At 34.9% G+C, this 13,521-nt stretch overlaps 1 long non-coding RNA gene across 1 annotated transcript in view; it reads left to right on the top strand.

Moving 5' to 3' along the window:
- The first annotated feature begins 1,046 nt into the window (after nt 1-1,046).
- Nucleotides 1,047-13,521, top strand: part of LOC109028011 (uncharacterized) — a 49,951-nt gene continuing 37,476 nt past the window's right edge. Inside the window, exons 1-2 of the long non-coding RNA XR_002007063.3 lie at nt 1,047-1,319; nt 1,880-1,964. This is a non-coding gene — a long non-coding RNA (uncharacterized lncRNA). The remainder of the gene's footprint in view (nt 1,320-1,879; nt 1,965-13,521) is intronic.

Genomic DNA, 13,521 nt, shown 5'->3' with positions numbered 1-13,521 from the left:
GAGTGCAGTGGCACAATCTCAGCTCACTGCAACCTCTGCATCCTGATTCTCCTGCCTCAGCCTCCCAAGTAGCTGGGATTATAGGCACCCGCCATCATGTCTGGCTAATTATTTTTATTTTTATTTTTTAGTAGAGACGGGATTTTGCCATGTTGGCCAGGCTGGTCTCGAACTCCTGACCTCAGGTGATCTGCCCGCCTCGGCCTCCCAAAATGCTGGGATTACATGTGTGAACCACCATGCTCGACCCATATTCTCTTTTAAAAATTCTGAGGAAATATGTGGTTAACTTATAATAAGTGATACACAGATCATATAGGTGAGATTATAGCAATATTTATACAAAATGTGCATATGAATTCAATTTAAGAGAATTGTGAATACAATCTAAAATCTACATGTTATATATAATACAAGTCTATAAAATACATACAAAATGATAATTACACATTTTAAAAGGCGTGTCATTGATGGTCCTGCTAACCCATTCTTCTGACAATAATCTGTCAGCAGAAAACTACAAATCATTTGTATTGATAATGTTTTCTGTAGCAATTAGAAAGCTTAAACATCATTCCATTTGTAACATGTAGGACACTTAATTGAAACCAATAGAAATCTTAGCTTATTTAAACAAAAAAAAAAAAAAGAAAAAGAGTATTGTGTAGCTCAAAAATTCTGGAAAACTATGCAGAATCTATTTTGGAAACTGAATATCACAAAAAGGAGGTTATGGAGCCAGTCACAGCCAAATCATGCTGCACAATTAGGATGGCGAGAGCAATGCTGACTCTGAAGCTGCAGCTGAGCCCTGAAGTCCACAGCTTGCACTGGGACACTTGGCTCCAAACTGACACTCTGCCAGCAATGCTGGGCCTTAAAAATGTTTGCTGCTACTGCTTCATCGAGAAAGGAATCTCTGTTGCCTCTCATTATTTGCATCACTTAATCGTAACTCAAAGTAGGCAGCTGATTGGCTAAGATTAGTTTAGTAACCACTGGGTGTGAAATGCTTAGTAACTACTCCCCAAAATACCTCTGGAAGAACCTTTTGAATTGAAGAGGCAAGAAAACTACATACTACATTTCTGATATCCTTTTTTGCAGAAAGGATACTTGATACTTCATTTAAAGCTGAGAGTTGTGTCTGTATCTTCAAGACTTAGATTCAGAGCTGAGTTAATTGGCTATATGAGGCAGCCTCTTTGCTGATACAGATCATGTAGTGATGGTGTGTGAAGTCCTAGACAGCAGCAATTTGATTCAACAACATTCTGACTGGTGAGAGGCAGAAGCTCTCTTCTCTACACAACTCTGTGGTGAGATTTTGGGAATCAGTCCTAGAAGCGTAGCCTTTAATCTTCTTAATGCTGCTTTGGGCCACCTATGCCTCAATAAACTTCTTCATGTTTAAATATGGTACAAATAATTCTATTGCCTGTAAATTGAGAATGCTCATTAACATAATAAATGGGATCTGTCGTAGTTCCCTGTTACAGACTCCAAGAAAATAAGAATTTACAGATTGTTTCTCCGGGTTTGTTTGAAGAGTGTGAGAATCCATTAACCTTAGAAAAAGGGACTGGACTCTGGAATTGCAGGACACTCAAAACAGTTACATTAAATCCTGCGGTTTCCTGCATGAAGTGTATTGAAAACAACCTTTGGGGCATCAAGTGGCTGGTGCAGTAAACAATTATGGGGACTCAGGGAATACGTATAAGAAGAGAGGAGTAGGTCAATTGCTTATAATTACAATCAAGAATTTAAGGTGAAAATATTAGGCTCAAAGTACAAATTCTCAGCTCAATTCAGAGTACAAGAAGACATGGACAATCTTACAGTGTCATAAAATATTCTCTCATCTTTGTTGCTGCAGGGCTTACATATCTGAAATTCAGTTGAATTCAGACAAAATTCAAGTGACATAGTGAAATGGAGTTTGTGATGTCGACTTGCCTAAGGTAAGTAGAACTAAGGATCCCAGAATTCCCTTGCAATGGTTTCCATGTTTTTGTCCCCTCCAAAATTTATGTTGAGACTTAATTCCCAAAGCAACAATGTTGGGAAGTGGAGCCTTCTGAAAGATATTTAGGTCATGAAGGCTCTCATTTTCATGAATGGATGAATGTCACAATGAAAAGAGCTTGTCAAAGTAAGTTCACTCTCCTCTGCTATTCTACCATGTGAGGAAAAGTGTTCCTTCCCTCAGGAAGCAATAGTATTCAGCTTGCTATCTTGGACACACAGAGCAGGCTCTTACCAGATACCAAGCCTGTTATAGTGCCTTGATCATAGATTTTTCAGCATTCAGAACTAGGAGAAATAAAGTATTGTTCTTAAAAATTACCCAGTCTGTGGTATTCTACTACAGCAGCACAAAACACATTAAGACATCCTTTATGGCATGGTTCCACGTTACAGTTGGTCAAAAGAAAAATTTGCAAACAATTTGGAAAGCAGAAAAGAGTAACAGTAACCATTACTCTCAGGAGGCCATTATGGATAGAGGTGATAAGAGACACATGTAGAAATACTAGCAGATTTCAGCTTGTCTTTCTTATCTACTTGGAGACAGACAAATGCAGGAATACCAATAGATTGCCATTTGTCCTCACTACCCAGCACTCCGTGTCCAAATTTCCTTTTATTACGGTCCCAGCTGACCCATAATAACTCCACAGTCATTCTCATCAGGTGCCTTTAGCAGCCCTCTCTGATACACCTGGCAATAGGAGGCTGGCAAGTGAACTGCCTTTCATCCTTTATCTTCCCTTTTAGATCCTTGCTTCCCCAGCTTCCTCCACAGTAGTGCAAGAGAGTATTCCTATTTAAAAATCCTTATTCTATATTACTTATAGTGTTTTGCCTTTCTGACTGCAACTTCATTGACACATCTTGCAAAAGGATATCGTCTTTAGCCTCATCTCAACAAACCCTCATTACCAATCTAGAGCCCAGTGTCACTCCATGGACCATATAAAGTCAATATCAGAAGCAAATTTTTCAATATCAAAAGAGCTGCAAATTTCCCACTTATATTGGCACAAATTTGAGGAATGTGTGTAGGGATTGATTTTATTGGGGGCTGCACAAAACAAAAAGGAATAGAACTTAAAATTGGGTTGAATTTATCAATATGGGTACTCCTAAATGAATTGCAATGTATCATCCCATTTTGATTAATAGGGGATGATTCAAATCATTTGCTTGGCTGGTTAATTAAATCATAATCTCAGCATTTGCCTATATTGAACTTAGAAAGAGATAAACACAATTAATTAATCCACTCGTTAATTATGTCCACTAAGGGGGCCAAAATAATCCCCCTTAATAATGACATTGACATATATTTTGAGTAGGGTCAATATCCTTGAAAAGTACTTTAGTAACTCTCATGGCCATCAACTTTCCATTACTTAAATAAGTTAATATATCCAGAAGTCATTGAGTTAATATATCCAGAAGTTTGATATCTCTATGGAAACACGCTACAATATCACCAAAATCTTATTTCCGGTTTTGTATTCAGTCAAGTTACAGTCTCATGTCAACAAAAATTGTCAACATGTCTACTGATTACTGAATGCTGACTTTAGAGAATGTTAATCCCCGAGTCACAGAATAAAGATATCTAGGGTTCAGGTGGTAAATGGAGTTTGGCCTGAGTCCATCTATAGTGGTGTGGTGATACCAGGAACCCATTATGTATTGGTAGCAGACATGTGGACTGCCCTTGCCACGGTTGATCCCATTATATCACCACTACCTGCCCAATCTGCCAATGGCAGAAACCAATACAAATCTTAAAAAGACATCACAATTAGAGTAAGGGGAAAATGTAGGATCGGCCAGCCACTTGACTATATATATATATTTGTGTGTTTTTGTTTTTGTTTTTTTTTTTTGAGATGCAGTCTCACTCTGTCACCCAGGCTGGAGTGCAATGGCATTATCTCGACTCACTGCAACCTCTAACTTCTGGGTTCAAGCAATTCTCCTGCCTCAGCCTCCCAAGTAGCTGGGATTACAGGCATGTGCCACCACACCTGGCTAATTTTTGTATTTTTAGTAGAGATGGGGTTTCACCATGTTGGTCAGGCTGGTCTCAAACTCCTGACCTCGTGATCCGCCCACCTCCGCCTCCCAAGTGCTAGGATTACAGGCGTGAGCCACCACGCCTGGCACACTTGACTATATTTTTATTTATTTTTTTACTGTCTTCTACCATGGAGGAAAGAATAATCTGTTCTCCTTAAAATAGATATTTGCTCTAGATATGGGTTTGCCTTCCCTGCATACTGTGCTTCAGTTGTAATGCTAATCACAGAATTACTATAAATGTCATTCTAAGTTATGCTACTTTATACAGCTTTGCTTCTAAGCCAATAATAACTCATTTTATAGCAAAAAGCATGCTCTAGCATTGAGAAACAGCTGGTCATGTAGAAAGATGTAATGACTTACTGAAGATTCAGTTAGTGTCAGGTAGGAAACAACTTGTGAGCTTGAGTTGCTTTCTGCTAACATGAGATATATATTATGCATTAGTGAATAGAAGATTGTTTCTTCAGGAGTCTGAGGAATCAATAGGTGAAATAGAGGGGATGCCTCTGACTGTTCTGCGTAATTATCAGTGTCTCAACTTTTTGATTCCTGAGAACATGAAAAGAGTTACATTGTACTGGGACTTGAGACTGACATTTGACAATATTGGGTCAATTGAACTCAAGACCAATACACTGAAGAGTTGTGTTGATCAAGGTGATTAAAGTGGTTTATCAAGAGAAAATGAGGTTTCTGCTACAAGATGGGGATAGGGAAGAAAATACATGTAACCCAGAGAACTCTCTTAAGCTATCTCCCAGTATTTGTATGTCTAATAATAAATGATAATAAAGGATCTGGAAAATCTAATCCAGGTAGGAACATCAAGATATGAAACATTTCAGAGAAGATTTAGGTTACTCACTAAAGGAGGTGCAAACTTAGAGAACATTGTCAGCATGAAGAAACTTTTCAGTGTGATACAATTTTTACTATTGTGTTGACTGTTTCATAGCTGTATACATATGCGTAAATTACCAAATTGTTCAATTATAACATTTACATTCTATTAAATGTCAATTATTAGTAAAGCTATGATTTTAAAATAGACAATTTTATAATCTTATATCTATTAAGGAAATTAGATTATTTAAAGATATTCCTACAAATAAAACTCCATGTCCAGTTGTCTTTACTGATAAACTCTATGACAATTTTAAAAGAAGAAATAATGCCATTCAATTCAATTCTACACAAACTTTTCCAGAAAAATTAAATGGAAGAGAATACTTTTCCTTTAAATCACAAGGTAAGCATTACCCTTATTAAAAAACAGTTTCAGAAATTATAAGAAAATAAAACTACATAAACATAGAAGTAAAAGCATTACCACAAAATTTCAAAATCAAAGCCAACTATATATACAGGAAATACACCATGATTAAGAGAGATTTATCCCAAGAATGCAGTTGTTTTGACATTTAAAAATTAATTAGTGCAATTTATCACATTAGCAAACTGAGAAGAAAAATCATATAATTATCTACATGAATATGGAAAAAGCATTTTACACTAATAATTATTCCTATGAAAATGTCCAACAAATAGAAATAATATTCTTCAATCTTAAAAGGAACATTTACCAAACCTTGCAGCTATCTGCAGATCCAATGGTAAGATTTCATACCTCTTTATAAACTCAGGAACAAGGCAAGGATGTTAGCTCTCTCACCACTTCTTTTCAATGTTGTACTGGAGACCTAGCCAGCACAAAACAAAACAAAACAAAAAAAAAAAAAAGAAGAAGAAGAAGAAGAAAAGAAAGAGATGAAAAAAGTTATCTAGATTCATAAGAAAAAATTAAACTCTTTGTTTGCACTTTCTTATCAATGATCTGGTAATCATTGAAGAAAATCCTATGGAATCTACAAAAGTAGTACTTGAAATAATATGTGAGTTTAGCAAGTTTGCAGACTACAAAACCAGAGGATAAAAATCAATTGTGTGTATATCTGTGTGTGAATAAAATAATCTGATATTGATATTTTTAAAAGCTACCATTTTTTATATTTAAAAATATTATTCCCTTGTTCCAACCTTCAGTATTCACATACCAAAAAAAATAAATAAACTAATAAATTTTAATGACAAAAGGGAGGTTTTTCACTGTCAGGGAAGAAATAGGAAGTAAGATAGGACAGAAAACTTCAATTAACTCTGTGGTAATGAATTAGAGTCAGTCATATATGTACAAATTCATATTGATTTCAGTTTACATTATAATGGATGGCTACAAAAATAAATATTGATTTGTATGCATACATGGATTACTAAACATACATATATTTTTTAGCTGTATATGTTGGGGGGATCTAGAAAAAGCAGCATTCGAGTGGCAGTGAGCATGCCAGCACCTGGATGTGGTTTCCACATCCAATTCTTCAAAAGGAGAATTGGGGCTTCCTGGAGAAATGGACGACTTAAGGGTTGGGGCAGGAAAATTCAAGATGAGACTTGAGCATCCTGTAATACCATAAAGTAAGGGAGTGTTAAATGAAACAAAAAAAATGAGGGCATGCCAGACGGTTACAGGTGCAAGCTTCTGTGAATGCCCAATGGTGTAACTGGTAACAAAATAAAGGACAATAGTGTTGGATTACAATCCATGGAATAATAGGTGCTTCTATCAGTCATACTTATATAAATAAGTAATTAAATAATGGAATGAATAATAAATGAGAGGGCAGGATAAGAAGGTGACTAATGTAGATATTGTCTAGTTGAATTCTCACATTGCTTTAGAGGTAATATATTCTCATTTTATATTGGAGAAACTGTAGGGTCAGTGTAGTTGGTTACACAACTAGTTTGAGGAAGTACAAACATAGTAATTCATGTGTTTCTACTTTAAAAATCACCCTTTTATTTCAATATTTTCACTCTTTTTAGCTGATCCCTGTTAAAAGCTTTTTTTTCTGAGTAAAAATTGAATTTATAAGGTATACATTGTGTTCAAGAGAAGAAAAAAATCCCTTCATTTAGCACAGGAGTAGCTTCTTGTGGTTCTCCATGTGAGAGTTGGAATTTTATGTTCAAGAAATTAAGAATCTCCGTTTTCTACATATTTGGTCATGGGAGAACCATATCTCCAATTGCACTTACGGTACTAACATTAGGTGGTGTGAATATTTGCCACCTGCTGGCTTTTAGATTAGAGGTATCCACAATACTGTGTCTTAAGAAAGCATTTGTGTTGACCGTGTTCCCACAGACCAGAAAATAAAATATTTTTTTAGTGCTATTTATTTCGCCATTTATTTTAGGACATGTTCTATTAAATTCCAACACTAAAAGTAGCCATATGCGTTTGTGAAACGTTGCTCTGTTTATAACAATATTTCTATTTTCAGTGACCTGGAAATATTTGAATCTGGAATATAAAACAACTTTTTATTTACTGTGAGGGATTCACATATATTTGTGTTTGTTTTACATGAAAAAGGGGGATAATATTTACTCAGGAAAATATCTATAAGATTTCTCTTAAATATATTACACAAAACTGCCTTTAGTCAGCATTTCTTGGTGTCAAATGTCTAGTATCTGGTGTTTTATAATAGATGATAAAGTCTCTACTATCAAGTTACCAAAAAGTTATAAAAATAACTACAAAAATAATACTAGGTGTATATGTGGGAAGTAATTAAAATAAAACTAAATATTTATTCCTAATAAAGAAAATTTGAGGATTAAGTTGAGAGTAAGCAGACTGCTTAGATGTTTGGTAATGGAAATAGACATGCTTTTCTAAATCTCAAGTGTCCACATTAGTAAAATGTAGCAACTTACAGTACAGTACCTACTTCATGGAGTAATGGTGAGAGTGACATGAAATAATAAAAGGATCTTCAAAAATCCAGATAAAGGCATAAGCAAAAAGAAACATAAATTTGTAATCTAGTTTTTTGCAGAAAGACCTCTGAGAGGGAGTTAAATTATTTACATAGTTTACAGTTAAAGTTCTGTAGAGAAAACATCAAATCCTATCATTGCTTTCATTCTGTGTATAACACTATCTTTAATCAAAATCTATGACTTTGGTCATAATATGTAAATTGTTTGAATAAGGAGATATTTATTCTTGTCATTTATTTATTAATTTTATAAACACCTGTTTTGTCAAATTTGTTTATGCTAGGCCTGGAAGCTGTAACAACAAACTATTCTATTTGCCTTGAAAGAGGTGGCAGTTTCAAGAAGTAACAACTTTAAAACAAATTATAATTTATCTACTACATAATAATGTGTGGAATAGAAATTTCCCTCAGAGAACAAAACAAGGAGCCTCACCTAATTTAGTACTCACATACCAGGGAATATTTTCTTTCTTTAAGAAAATATTCTATGTTGAGGACTAGAGGTGATTAAAAAGTTAGCAAGATAAAGGGCAGGGACAGGGATGGACAGTGTTGGGAAGAGAGACAAGAATGAGTGTTCCATTGACAGAAGCTTAGACATGGCCTAACAGAGTGACAATGGGAATCGTTGGAAGAACCACAACTAGAATAGCACTGTAGAAATGTTTACAAGTGGCCATACTAAGAAAGAAATTGGGAACAAATATTAAAAGGACTTATAATCATTTGTATGGAAATAGAGCTTAGTATTGAGATTAGGGATATTTTTGAAGTTGTAGACTTAACAAGGTGAGGTGATATAATTGGCTATGCAGAATGGCACAAAGCACTGGTGATTGGTTTGGACAAGTGTTGGGGTCATGTTCTAAAAGAAGGCGAATTTTTCAAGGGGGCTGCAGGGCAATGATGAGATTACTTTTTAGCCTACTAAATTTGATTGGCTTACTTTACATCCCAGTGAAGATGTCCACCAAGAACTTGGTCTGGAGCTCAACAGAGAGTTCTTGGAAGGAGACACAGATTTAGCTCATCATATTATATGAGTAATTTGATTCACAGGCAGTACATTACATTTCTCATCAAGTTTGGGTCTAGCAAGAATGGAAGAGTGCCTAGAAGTCTCAAAAATGTATTACATAGTCAGAAAAATAGTTCCAAAGGGATAATTTGAAGTGTCACATCAGCAAAAGGAAAATAAAAGGAGTATAATGTCAATGATGTTAGGGACAAAAATTATTCCAAGGTGTGAGTATTCAACCATCTCAAGGGCTACAGAGAGGTCTGTAAGAAGAAAAGTGTGCAGTGGATTTAGCCACTGTGTGCTGTTCATTAAATCGGTAAATTCAGTACTGTAAATCTGAAAGCAAGGGTAAAAGAGCACAAGGGTAGTAGCATTTGCAGTATTCAACTCACAGTAATCAACTCTAAGTCAGCCACTATTGAATATTTGTTGAAAGACTGCAAAAACATGAACTTGTTTATCAATTCTTAGAGCATAGAACTTAGGTTTAAACTATCGAGCTTCAAAGAAAGTGTTCTAAAACAAATTTAAGCAAGTATTCAGTAGGATTGTGCAGTAAATAGTTTTCTCTGTCTGGACTAATATCATATAGATTATATTAACTATATCAAGGAAAGATGAAAGTTCTCATGCAGTAAGAAATCATATAGGAAAGGTTTATAAAATGGTCTGGTAGGCCTACTCAGGTAGAATGTAGTGATTGAGATGATAGTTTCAGACTTTGATTGTTACATTATTAAAATTTACTTGCAATATCAAAAATTATTACCTATATGATATTAACAGTTTACCTAATTTTTCTAAGTCTCTAAATCTCAGTGTTCACTTTATTAAAATGTAACAACTGATACTACAGTGCCTACCTCATGGCGTTATGGTGAGGAAGACATAAAATAATCCATAATAAAGCACTCATAAATTAATGTCTGACATATGCTAGAGTCTCAATAAATATTTGCTCTATCGTTGTTATTATTGTTTATGATGAATCACCATAAAATCTTATAAAAGATTATATCTTCAATTAAATGGCTAAGGGAATGTATTATGCCTGAGTAAACAAAAATCACTTCTTAGTTGTAGTTTGTTATAATTATTATCATTTGTGAATTCAAAAACTTTTTTTTTGAGACTGGGTCTTGCTCTGTTACCCGGCTTCAGTGCAGTAGCACAATTATAGCTCACTGTAGCCTCAACCTCCCAGGCTCAAGTAATTCTCCTACCTCAGCCTCCTGAGTATCTGGGATTATAGGCATGTGCCACCACACCAGGCTACTTTTTTGTTTGTTTTTCTGTAGATACAGGGTCTCACTGTGTTATTCAGGCTAGTCTGGAACACGTGGGGTCAACAGATCCTCTTGCCTATGCCTCCCAAAGTAATGGGATTACAGGCATGAGCCACCATGCCTGGCCCCAGATTCTTATAGAGTAAAATAATTACATATATAATCCCTGCTTCCTCTCCATCTCTCCAACATGAGGGAACAAACATAAAACAAGAAGTAACAAAATTTATCTATTGTAGCCTTTGCCCTCTGCCCAAGTATAAAATAACTGGAAACTGAAAGTTTCATTTCTCACAGAGCATTTGCTTCAAGCAGGAAACTTTATTTTCAGGACTAGCATCCTCAAGGATGTTTATTAGAGTGAGAGGCTTCATTTATTCCTCAGATTATTTTTACAGTCATTCATACTGATTTCACTTTGCTAACAGTATGGAACTTCAGGATACTTCGAGTTCCCCAGAGAGTTAAAGACTACAGGGCAGAAGAAATTGCCCCCAGTCAATTTATCTGTCTTTCCACTATTTTCAATATGTTTAGTCCTAAACTGAAACACATTTCAATAATATTAAATTATAGAAAAATGATAAGAAAATCTGTATTTATGTTGTTATGGTAAGCAGATATAAACAGCATATAAAAAGTGTCCATTTTTACTGTTTTACATAACTTTAAGTAGCTCATAAGTTTTCTGTTCAAACTTTTTTTTTTGTTTGTTTTACCACAGGCCAAATGAAACCATTTTATTTTTAGTTTATGTTTTATAACTTTGTTTTGGAAATCATCACCTATAAATTATTCATAACAAATTCCTATTGCTCAGTCTTTCATGAAGCTATCCATAATATATTATGAATGCTTCTGTTCAAAAACATTTTAAGAACAGAGACTTTATAAAGATGTGAGGAATGGAATCCATTAGATCATTTTTGAAGAAGTAATATAGTGGCAACACTAGCAAAAAGAGAATGATCACCAACTATAATGATAACATATATACATATATATTAGGTGTTTTTTTTTTTACTATTAGGTTCTGACTATAGAAATTGTAATAATAAATCACATTGATTACAGTTCTTAAAATAATTTTGCTTTTAACAAACTTTATGTGGAAACAGAAAATGCATTTGGACACTTTGAAGAAACTTTGCAGTAATATGTTCTTTCACTTTTCTTTAGTTTACAACTTCAGCAATGCCCCATTCTACTGCTATCAATATACTATATTAGTCCATTTCCACACTGCTGGTAAAGACATACCCAAGGCTGGGAAGAAAAACAGGTTTAATTGGACTTACAGTTCCACATGTCTGGGGAGGCTTCAGAAGCATAGCAGGAAGCCAAAGGCACTTCTTACATGGCAGCAGCAAGAGAAAATGAGGAAGAAGCAAAAGCAGAAACCCCTGATAAACCTATCAGGTCTTGTGAGACTTATTAACTATCATGAGAATAGCAGGGGAAAGACCAGCCTCCATGATTCAATTACCTCCCCCTTGGTCCCTCCCGCAACACATGGGAATTCTGGGAGATACAAGTCAAGTTGAGATTTGGGTGGGGACACAGTCAAACCATATCACACATTGTTACATTTCTTCCCTGTTTTATAAACCTCTAGTTTTAGTCAGTCAGAGAGATGGATTTGAGACAGAGCTCCCATCTCTTCAGTTCCAGCACCAGATTAAAGAATTCTTCCTTGGCAATACTTGCGGTCTCAATGATTGGCTTTCTCTGCGATGAGTAGCAGGACCTAGCCTGAATCCCTGATGTTTTGGTAACAAAAGTGCTAACAACTCCCAAATGTGCACCTCTAGCCAGATTTTACACTGAAATCCAGACACATCTATACAACTGTCTACAAATTACTTGTCCAACTTTTAAACTCCATTTGTCTCAAACCAATCTTCTGCTTCTCTCCACCAAAACCTACTCCTCTCCTCATCTCTCTAATCTCAATAAAATCTCTTTACTTAGTTCAAAAGTCTTAGAATCATTATTTAGTTTCTTTCTTTCATGTCCACAAATAAAATAAATTAGTAAATCCTTCCAGATTTTTCCTCAAAATATTTGGAGAGTCTTACCACTTTTCGTGACTTACATTTCTACCACTCTATACAAAAATATAATCACCTATGAACAGGACACCTATTAACAGTCTCTGGACTGTTCTTCCTGCATTTATTCTTGTCCCTGTAGTCTTTTCGTTGTTGTTGTTTTTTATGTGGCAGCCATGACGAGTCTCTTAATAAATTCAATAATATAATGCTATGTTACAGCTATTCAAATGGATTCCCGTCCTAATAGAATAAATATCAGAATCACTTAAAGCAGCTTACAGAATTCAATTTCATCTGCTTTTCTCAATTCATTATCTGTCATAACACTATCTCTCTTCTTCAGCTACATTTGTCTTCTTAGGTTTATTTAACATGTTAAGCATGTTCTATATCTTAGCCTTTGAACTCATTCTTTTTCTCTTTTTGGAATATACTTCCTATGGATATGCACATGTCTGGTTCCTTCAACTCTTACCCTTTAAGTCTTTTTCTTTGTATATCTATCTTTGTATACATGTATATAGATATTGTATACAAATGCTTTATTGTCTATATATTCTCACCAAATGTATCAGGTAAGACAGTGCTAATAATTCCTGATATAAACAATTTTAATACATTTTGAATGAACAGATGAATGAGGAATTTAGCTCTGAGGCTCATCTTTTCATTTTGGGAATTTGTATATGGTCTTCCTGATATTTTAAGTCATGTTTTTTCCTAATGGGATTGGACTTGGCTGCTCTCACAGAAGACCTGTGACTTCCTGGCCAGAAATCTGTGCTCCAGCCTGTCTATGAAGAACTTCACCCTGAATCAAGTCTCACCATCATTAATCTGGCTAGGTCATCCTACACCTTGGAAGTTGGAATTAATTTAAAATTCAATGATGTCTTCTCTGCATTCAGATGCAGGTGGTGATATATCACCGTCTAAACAGAGAAGTGACTTGTTTTTGTTTTAAATAGAGTTTCTTTGTTTTAAACTCCATCAAGAACCTATTACATATTCATTTATTTGCGCGGGTTTGATATAAAAGGTTGTAGATGTCACAATTTTCCATGTCTCCTGGTGTAAATTAAGTCTGACTTCTGATCTATTTGGGTGAATGTCATAAAAACTCATTATTACTAAATGAACATATTGAGATATATAAGTAAATAGCAAATTCAGGGTTAGCTCTTTTTTTTTTTTTT

Source organism: Gorilla gorilla, chromosome 7 (assembly GCF_029281585.2).
Source record: "Gorilla gorilla gorilla isolate KB3781 chromosome 7, NHGRI_mGorGor1-v2.1_pri, whole genome shotgun sequence".
Classification (NCBI taxonomy): Eukaryota; Metazoa; Chordata; class Mammalia; order Primates; family Hominidae; genus Gorilla; species Gorilla gorilla.
Note: the sequence above shows the minus strand (reverse complement) of the source record. Positions and strands in the feature narration are given on the sequence as shown.